Source organism: Bemisia tabaci, chromosome 1 (assembly GCF_918797505.1).
Source record: "Bemisia tabaci chromosome 1, PGI_BMITA_v3".
Lineage (NCBI taxonomy): Eukaryota > Metazoa > Arthropoda > Insecta > Hemiptera > Aleyrodidae > Bemisia > Bemisia tabaci.
Window position 1 is genome coordinate 24,780,166 of NC_092793.1, and position 10,499 is coordinate 24,790,664.

A 10,499-nucleotide genomic window follows, 5' to 3' on the forward strand; every position below is an offset into this window, starting at 1 on the left:
TATCTCGCCGCATTTGAAGGCGTTTTCAAAACAGCCAAGTTCCGGTATCGGAATAATCGTTTTGCATAGTTCTTATTATTTTGTTTCCATTTCTAACCACTTGTTTAATTATAATCCTCCTATAAAAATTACCCATATGCTATATACAAATCTAGCTGTAGCGCATTTCAGCTATGCATTCACCACTGCAAAAATGTCAAAGGAAATCGACAAGCCCAGCCCAGCGTGCATGAAGGCAGGCCCGCCACAAGGGTTGGATACTGGGCCCTTGGTACGAGGCCCGGGCCCCGGAGGGGGCCCGTGTTACCCGTGAAAAACCACTACGAATTCACATGCAACCCTTGTTTCGTAAGAAAAAGTGAAAAATTTACCCTAAAAATTTCGCAAAAGGTGAATAGATTTTCAGAAACACGCTGGGTCACTGTAGAATTCTTCATAAATTTTCAAAGAAGTATACTTCTTGGAAAATTTCTATCTATTTTCAAGATTTTCAGTACAGAGGAATATTTTTAGTAACTGCGTTTCATTTTCTTCCGTCGTCAGTTGCTAAGAGTCTCCAGTCTGGGCATCCTCGACTTCAATGGCTCATGGCTCAACTCCCTTGCCATAGACAAACGAAGGGGGAGTCCAGGGGGGCCTGGCCCTTTTAGTACTGAAAATAGTATCATATGCCCCCCCCAAAAAAAAAATAAAAATAACAATTTTCCAGATGTTTTGACAGCATCAATTTGCAAGTATTTTGTGCTGAAAGTAGAAGAAAAAAAATATAATCATCTCGCAGAAATTGATGGAAAAATTCTTTACGGAAGCTTCAAAATGCGTCGGATTAGTCGTATAAATTCTAAAATTTCTAGGGGGATACCCCTCGGACCCCCCCCCCCTCCGTGCTTGGGGCCCGGACCTTAAAACTGGTACCAGGGCCCGAGATGGGATGTGGCGGGCCTGCGTATTCTACATACCAAACGGGTGAGATTGAATCGATATCGATTGGTTCAAAACATAGACACAGCGTCAAATGTCAACTGAGTATAACCTGACGGAGCGGGTTTTCTGTGATAGATTTTTGATTCGTATGAGTACGAATTGGCCAAGAATAATGAAATTGCTACGAAATCTCTCATTTTTAGCTTTTATGACTAATATCCTACAATTTTGGTTTGAGGTTATGTTCTATTGTTTTGAACCAAACGATACCTCGAACTACTAACGAATACGATCCATTTCGTCAAATTTTTCTCTTCTCAACATGTGAGGCACTTCAGGTCCATTTCACCAGCCCCCTCCCGCACTTCTACAAAAAATTATAAAAATATGTCATCGTTTTGTAAGTGTTTCGTAACGTTTTGTAAGTCTAAAAAAAAATTGTGTAAGTCACTCCAAAAGGTTCGAATGGATAACTTCATTTTTGGGGGGGGGGGGGGCTAGAGAAATGGTGATCGATAAATTCTGACAACGTAAACGTTTCGTAAGTGTTTTGTAACGATTTGTAACTCCAAAAGAAAATTTTGTAACTCAATTTTTAGGGGGGGATACGGCTTCCCAAAATTTAGAGCCAGCCGCCCCGCCTCCTTCCTCACTTTGCGATCGATAAATTCCTATAACGCCAACGTTTTGTAAGTTTTTCGTAAAGATTTGTAAGTCAAAAAAAAAAAATTTGTAACTCAAGGCACTTCAGCGCAGTCGACGGCGTCGCCCTACTCATGAAACCGAGGTTGCCGATCTTGACACCGTAATTTTCGGCGCAAGGGAGACTCACGCACGCATTCCAGCATTCCCGGCGGTCCGGCAACAATGGCGCTTTATTTCGGAGCCCGTTGGCCGTCTTGAGAACTGTACGAAAAAGGAAGGAAAACAAACGATTAGCCGATCGGAAAAAGATCGCAGGGACTATTTCCGTCGGCGCGGCGGGGCGACTGACCGCGACTCGGAGCCAAATATACCCCGATCGGAAAGCGCGCAATCCCCGGTAAAATTGTATGCAAATAAGCTGTTTTCGCCGAGTGGGGCGGAGTATGACACGCTAATTACGAGGGGCGGAGATGGGGGAAGGGGGGGCGACCGAGGACCGAGTGTGGGACAATATGTATCCCAGGTCAGTGCATCCTCTGGCACTTGAGTAATTCAAAGTCGACGCACTTTTAATGTCGTTGATCGCGGCACGCCGCCCGCCGCCCGGCTCCGCTAACCAAGTTTTTATCCAGCCGTTGGGGCAGGGGGAGGGCGCCGATCACGAATCCGAGTGCCAATATATATTTTTGACCACTTATTTTCGTCCCATTCTTCTTCTCTCTTCCCTTTTTTTTCTTTCTTCTCGCAAGTATTTATACGTCGCGAGCGAGGAATCCACTGAGAAATTAAGTTCGGTCACGTTAGAGTACCTGCACCTGTATTAGAAGAGCATATTGACGCATGTCGGTAATAGAGAGTTTGCAGGTGTCTTAAATTATGTGAATTTCATCCTTAAAATGACACTGCTAGAAAAACTGGATACGAGGATATCCTTGGTTTCAAGATTGGATAATTATTGGAGAAAACATGGCAAAATAACCTAATCTGCTAAAATACACGGGCTTAAATGGGAAATGCCGCCAGATGACGTCATATGGTGGCACATCAACTCACTTTTAAATCTATTTTGATACTTTTCCCCATGTCAGAAAAAAAACTTGTGAAAAATACTGCGAACTCAGCTCATAGGGCACTCTCAGATAATCAATACAATTTTCGTGTGAAAATTCTCCATTTTGGAGGTTACATTTCAGTACCCAAGAGCCGAAAGGTACCTAACGCACATTTTTGGGGAAATCGAGTCAGTGGCATCTTGGAAATGTCCATCAACACTTCCATGTGAGTGGAAAATTTGGTAGCCCTTACGTCAGTAATGAGATACGTAGTTTTAAAAATTACGATTTACATTGGAGTCAACTTTGCCGACGCACAGACCTTTCCAGGTACTCGCAATGACTAAAATGAAATTAGATACGTTTTGGCTCTGGAGTCTGGGGTACTGATTTGATCAAGTCATGAAGCCCTTATAGTGTAAACTTGTGCGACAGTCCACCTCTGTATATAACTACTGATATTTTTTGACCTGACCTTAGGTTCATATTGAGCTCCAAATTGTTGGATTCAGGTAAACCGAAGTTTTCGGTCATAAATAGGGACCTAGTTTCGGTAAGCTGGAGAGAAGTTTAAATTTTGTGTCAGAAATGTACGCTGTTCAATATGAAATGATCTTTTGTCCTCGTGTAAAAAAGTGCGGCTGAGCACGTATAACGATAACAGTTGAGCACTGGCAGAAAATCGAATTCTTAAAACTTAAAACCCGCACTTAATGGCTGGATTGTTCATGTATCCAGCCTCGCTTTTGTATAACGGGTTGTGATAATTACAGGGGTAGAATCTCCCTTCATACTCAATTTGCCATCACACATATCTTGAGTAATCTGAGTGTTCGGGTTTCTTATGACAGATTTTTTATTCTCATGAGTATAAAATGGCAATGGAAAGTGGAATGGGCCTGTTGCATGCAAGAGATACAGCCGCGCGAATAGACTTTTTAAAGGTTAAATGACACGAAAATTACGATGGTCACATTAAAAAAGTCTGAAATACACTCCTTACTGCGCAATTTGCGTTGTTAGGAACGCGCTTTTTCAAATTTCCCGCGTCTGGGGGCAGTTTTCTAATCACCGGAAACGAGCAAACGGCGGGCTCGGTGATTTCCGGAAGATGCCGAGTCGTTGTTGTTGTTGTTATTTTTTCCTTCAGTTTGTTTACAAACCCAACGTGATCTCTCATAGTGGTCCATATACGCTTTATGCGCTAACCAAATCGATCAACTTTTAAATATCCAACGCAATCCTCCTACATTTCATTTCACGATATCACGAGCTCCGATTTTTAGGTTATGTTGTCAGTTTTAGTTGACCGGAAATAGCCGCGAGTTGCCGTTAATTGTTTCCGTTAGAAAACTGCCCTCAGACGCGGGAAATTTGAAAAAGCGCGTTCCTAACAACGCAAATTGCGCAGTAAGGAGTGTATTTCAGACTTTTTTAATGTGACCATCGTAATTTTCGTGTCATTTAACCTCTGAAAAGTCTATTCGCACGGCTGTATCTCTTGCATGCAACAGGCCCATTGTAAAGAAATTTCTCGTTTTCAGCTTTTCTTATATGAATCCTAAAATTTTTGTTTACCACGACCAAAGCCAGCATAGCCATGAAAAGAGGCGAAGGCAATCAGCCCTCCCGACGATGTATCAGAATCCAACAATGCTATTTGGCCCCGTTTTAAAGTACTTCATGCGCTTATCTCTTCCAACCCCCCCCCCCTCCCCTCCTTCACGCTTGCATTCCCAACTACTGCCCCGTAATTTTCAAAATTTGATGAATTATTTTTCAAAAAATCTGATTTTTATTATCTTATATAGGAGCCGGTACTATGGACATTTTTACTTCCGGTCACTAAAATACACTTTATGCTAAAACTTTTGTTCACAACGCGTAAAAATTTAAATTACGTCACAAAATTTTTCTCGATCGCGAACTAATGAAATTTTCTCGGTGGTGACAACCTTAAGTATTTCGTTACACTTAAAATTTTAATTGGGATAAAGTTTTCTTGACGCAATGGAGTATAGCTGTGATGACCGTAAAAATTACATCACGACGAGGAGTTTTCGTTTTCACGATTGAAATTTTCTCCGATACACTGATTTGTCTTGGTGGAAAGAGCAATTTACTTGTCACGAGCAAAACATTCAATCGCAAGAATTTAACTAGCGTTATCTGAACTAAAATTACAATTGGCAAAATAACTAAGTCATGTTATCGAGGGGGGGGGGGGGGGGATTCTCATCGCAAGCTGTAACTGCCGAGGAAACAAATTTCGTTTGCGATACATTAAGGGTAAAAAGCGCCTTCAAAAACGTCTCTGGCAATATCGCTTGCAGGAAAGTACGAATAATTTGTTCCAACGCGTGAGTATGGTGTAACTTAATAACTTGGCTTATTGTTAGGCTGCAGACCACCTATGATAACTATATATGTTGGTTTAAATATGTTAAATATGTAAATACAGTTGATCACTACTGATTGGTGGCTGATTGTGCGCCTGTAATGACCGCGCGCGCGGCATCACAAGATCAGTCACTGCCGCGTTTTATATTCGCCGACTCCATGAATATTACCGGTCTACCATACTATGAAAGAACATAAACATTTGGATGGTGCCAAATTTCTTAATATAAAAAGACTATTGTATAAAAAAAAAACCATGAATGTTTTTTCGCAACACTTTGACTGTGAAATGGTAAAAATTAAAAGAACATTTAGGAGAAAATTTTGAAAAATGAAAGAAAAGTTGAAGAAATATGCTAACTTCTTTCGAATCTGACATATCAAGTGAGTGCGGGCTGTGGTAACAATGAGGCTGTTAAAAATTGTCTTCCCAAAATTTTTAAAAAACTGTTAAAAAATACATTGAAGGAAATTACTTTTTGAAAAAAACTTAAAACTTAAACTCTGTTAACATTTACAGCTGAAATTTTTAAGAGAGCTACTATTTTCTTAGGATTTTTATCATCATTCTCTCCACCGCCACCATTTTATGTGGTTAAAAACTATCACTTTATAGATGTTTTAAGAGTTTTGCAACGCGTTCCCCAGTCAGTCCGCAATATTTAAAAACATTTTAAAAATATTTTCATTATTGCTATTAAATATCCTCTGAAAAATATTGTCTGTAAACATTTTTAAAATATTAATAAAAAGTTTTGAAAATATTTTTAAAGTATTTTTTAAAAAATATTTACAAACAATATTTTTGAATTATTTTTAAAATATTTTTTAAAAATATTTTCAAGTCCTTATTTTCAGTTATTATGAGGTGTTATTTACATTAGTGTAAATTTAATGTAAGTACCTATTACGTCGAGATCGAAAAAAACAAATAACAGGAACGAGCCGCGCACTGACGCAACGCATGCTATAACAGGCGTGATTTTAACTCGGCCCACCATGAGCTCTCTGTGGCTCAGTGGCTAGAGTGCTCGGCTACCAAACCCGCGGCCCAGGTTCCAGTCCGCACGAGGGCGTCCGGGTGTTTTACGCTCCTAAACGTCGCAGGAATTCAGGTAAGTGGTTTACATTGTTCAGTACTTGTGTATTTCATGTTTCAAATGTAATAAAATTGCAGTACTATGACAGTGACGAAATTTGCCTGTACTTCCACATCTACTTGACAGAGCGCGCTGAGTATACAGAAGGGAATAGTGTCAATAACCATTGATAGAGCGCGCATGGTATACAAATGGGTAAACATTCCGGTAAAATATTTTCGATAAAATATTTTGAAAATATTTTTAAAATTTTCCTTGAAAATATTTTAAAAATTTTCCTTGGAAATATTTTTAAAATATGTACATGGAGTTAACATGTAGCAATTTTGAAAATATTTTGACAATGTTTTAAAAATAATTACAAAATAATGTCAAAAATGTTTTAAAAATGTTTTAAAAATATTGCGGTGCTGACTGGGTCTTCACTGAAGTTTTACCTCTTTTCACACGTGTAGATTACACTTTAAAACATACCCAAGAAAGGATTCCTAAAATAAAAGTTTTGACACTTTCTAGAGGTTGTCATTTCTTAATTTACATGTTTTTAAAAAGCTCCTTCAACAGTCATCGCTACCGATGGAATTTCGCAACCTTGCGATGAAGATACGCGGTTTTGGACTTCAGCCATGGAACGCACAGATCAGGAGAGGCTCCCTCTTTTGCGGATACCCGCAGTGGCAAAGAGTTACGACTATCGATATTTGCCCGTTTGCAGCTATGGTAAAGAATCGATTATAAAGTAGTTCGTTGCGAACGACCTGTTTTACGATTTTTTCTCATATATTCAAAAGACAGATCAATCGATTCATCGCAAAGCCTGTCACGCTGCTGCATACCAGTCTCCAACTTGCGATTGGAGATAAAATTGAGGGATTGGCCAGCATCGGAGTCCAAGTCAGGGCTTGGCGGCGAGAGAGAGCCCCAGAGGAAAACTTCTCAATCATCGTCAGCCGATTGAGTTGTCGCTTTAATCAACCCGCTTTGCCGCAACGTCCCCGCCAGTGTTGTGCCGCCAAAATATGCGACCGTCCGCGAGGGAAAAGATCTTGGTGCCAGAAACCTCGAAATTGGGTTACTGGGTAATGCGGAGATGTTGCATGTGTGAGGAATTTGCAATTTGACTACCTATTGGTTCTTATGTAAAAGTTTGCGAGAAACACGATGGTGCCACTGGTTTTCTTTGAAATCAACTCCCATGCTAAAAAAGAGCTCTCAAGTTGAGGCCAAAATGGAGGGGATATCCCACGCTATCCTGAGAGTCCACCTATACATCAAGACAAACTCTCCATGCAAGATAAGGAGCAAATACATTGACAGGGCTGCCACCTTATTTGGGGACTCTTAAACTGAAATCACGGCAACCCTGCTAATGTATTTGCTCCCTATCTTTGCATGGAGAGTTTATCTTGATGTAGAGGTGGACTTTCGGGTGAGCGTAGGATATCCCGTCCATTTTGGCCTCAACTTGAGAGCTTTTTTTGAGCTTGGGAGATAAATTAAGAGAAAACCAGGGGCACCATCGTGCTTCTCGCGAACTTTTACATAAGAATCAATAGTCAAATCGCAAATTCCTCACACATGTAACATCTCCATTGAGATACGCCCTCCCCGCGGCGGGCGAACAGCGCAACACGCGCACTGGCGCGGCGCCTACAAACCTAACAGGGATACTTCACGCATTGCGCAATGCGTGAAGTATTCCTGTTAGGTTTGTAGGCGCCGCGCCAGTGCGCGTGTTGCGCTGGCTGTACGGCGCAGAGATACAACTATTCGTGCGTGATGGATGTCCGTGTTGCATCTGCAAAATTGAAGGCGCGATGGCGTGAGGCGTGATCTAGGAATGGATCAATAGACACGGTGCGAATTCAAGCAGTACCAGTGGCGTAACGGGCGCCCCCGCAGACCCTGCTATGCAGGGGGGCCCTGGCGCCTAGGGGGCCCTCGGCCGCCGGAATTTTTTTCTCTCTCTCTCTTTGATCCTCAGCTTTGGTTTCAAACTTTGGGCCTTTACTTATCGAGATGGGGCTTCTTCCTTTGATTTTTATTGTTAGCTCGGGGTTTTTCATACTTTTTTTGGACTGTTCCTAACTTTTTGTTTGCTGGAGGGCCCCTGCCTTCCCATGTCCACTCAATGATTCCACTTTTCGTATTTCGGGTTTTGGGAGGCCCAAGAATCTAAAAGCCTTGGGGGCCCTTTGATTCATGGGCCTGGGCTGAGCCCCCGCCTTCCTTTAGATCATTGATCCTTTAGGGGCTCCATTTAATCGGGTACTTTTACGTTTTTATTTTTTTTTAAATATATTTATTTGCGCAAACATGCAAGTGAATCAAATTCCACCTCAGAACATAAAGTAAAAGTAGGCTAAATCCTGCACATACCATACCTAAAGGTAAAAAGATATAAGCTACTGCCACTTTGATTTTTTGGTGGTTAAGGCTGATTTTCTCAAAAATTTTCGGGCTGCGGGCCTAGACCATACGAGAAAAAACGGGAAGGGGTGAGGAAGGGAGAGGGGGGGATAATTTTGGAATTTTATCGACTTGGGAGGCCCCTAGAAAAAATTTTGCAGGGGGGCCCAGCGGAAGTCCGTTACGCCACTGAGCAGTACATATGATACGAAGAGCAAGTTTAAGAAGCCAAATGATATTTCCTCTCCCTCCCACCCACCGTCTCTCCGCATACCCTCCCTCCATCGCTGATTCCAAACGAATCAATTGCAATACATACATACAAGTCGCTTTTACAGCGCGCCCGGGCGCTTTGCGACACCTATTCGCCATTCTTGTCTATCGACTCAGAGGTCATCTTGGCAGGCCCGCCACAAGGAGGGGGATACTGGGTCCTTGGTACCGCGGCCCGAGCCCTGGAGGGGCCCGTGACGCAGGTGACAAACCACTACGAATTCATGTGTAACCCTTGTCTCGTTAGGAAAAGTGAAAAAATTACCCTAAAAATTCCGCAAAAGGTGAATAAAGTTTCCAAAACACACAAGGGCACTATACAATTTTTCTTACTTTTTTTTAAAGATTTCTAAGTATTTTCAAGATTTTAAGTATATATAGAATGATATTTTTAGTAACTGCGTTTCATTTTCTTCCGTCGTCGGATGCTAAGAGGCTCCTGTCTGGGCATCCTCGACTTCAATGGCTCATCTCCCTCGCCATAGACGTACGAAAAGGGAGTCCAAGGGGGCCCGGCTCCCCCTAGAATTGAAAAGTATCATCTGCCCCCCTCAAAAAAAATTTATAGATGTTTTGAATGCAGCAATTCGAAAGTATTTGGTGCTGAAAGTAAAAAAAAAAAAAGGCGTAATTATTCTGCAGAAATTGATGGAAAATCTCCATCATAAGAGCTTCAAAATGCGTCCAAATAGATTTAAAATTTCAAAAATTTCCCGAGGGAGGCTCCCCGGACTCCCCTCTGTGCTAGGGGCCCGGGCCAGAAAACTGTTACCAGGGCCCGAGATGAGATGTGGCGGGCCTGCATCTTGGTAAATGGCATCCTGTAATTTCATCTTGAACGGATCAAGCAATGCCTTCGCAAAACATTGGATGACATTTAGTAAAGACAGACGCTTCATACGCCAGAATCGTCATTTCGTTTTTTTGGAGGGGGGGATTTATGATTGGGCTGCAGTTTTTTTAATGGGGGGGGGGGGGAGATTTGCACAGCATAAAGCGATCGGGGGAGGGGAGGGGGAACTCCACTAGTTTAATTATAGGTAAAAAGTATGGGGATGACTCCATAAGTCAATCAGTCCGCGATTTCAGGGGAACTTCGGAGGCTTTTAAGCATTATTTCATAATATTTTCTGTGCAAAATGTTTGGACCGGCGAATGCAGGAAACAATATGTTACACCATTAATCGTCCTGGTTAAAAAAGAAAGAAAGAAAAAAAAACCCACTCTCCTGCGATCTCATTTTTAGGAACGCGCATGTACCTAATTTCTCGCACAAATAAAAACAAATTAAAACGCAAGATATCCAAAATCTAAGCTCAGATTCGGATTCCTCGTTAAAAATCGAAGGGATTCCATATATCATACGTTAGCATAGCATGAAGGAAATAGGCTAGGCATACCTGTTCGAACGTATCAGTCAAATATGGGTCAATCAGTAGGCGCCAGGCGCCTCAAGAGTTCCGTCCCGAAGAATTTTTGTGACGATAAATTCTTCTTCTTCCTCTGGGCAGATTTCGAGGAACTGGCGGCGTGGATCAAAGGATTTGAAGGTCGAGCTCGCTGAAGGCTTTTTACCGGCGAAATGTTCCAATTGGCTTACTTCTATTGGCTGCTCAGAAGTGCCGTGACAAACTTAAAGATCAAAACCACACTAGGAAGAGAGGAAAGTAATCGAGGTAATCATCGACAAAATGCA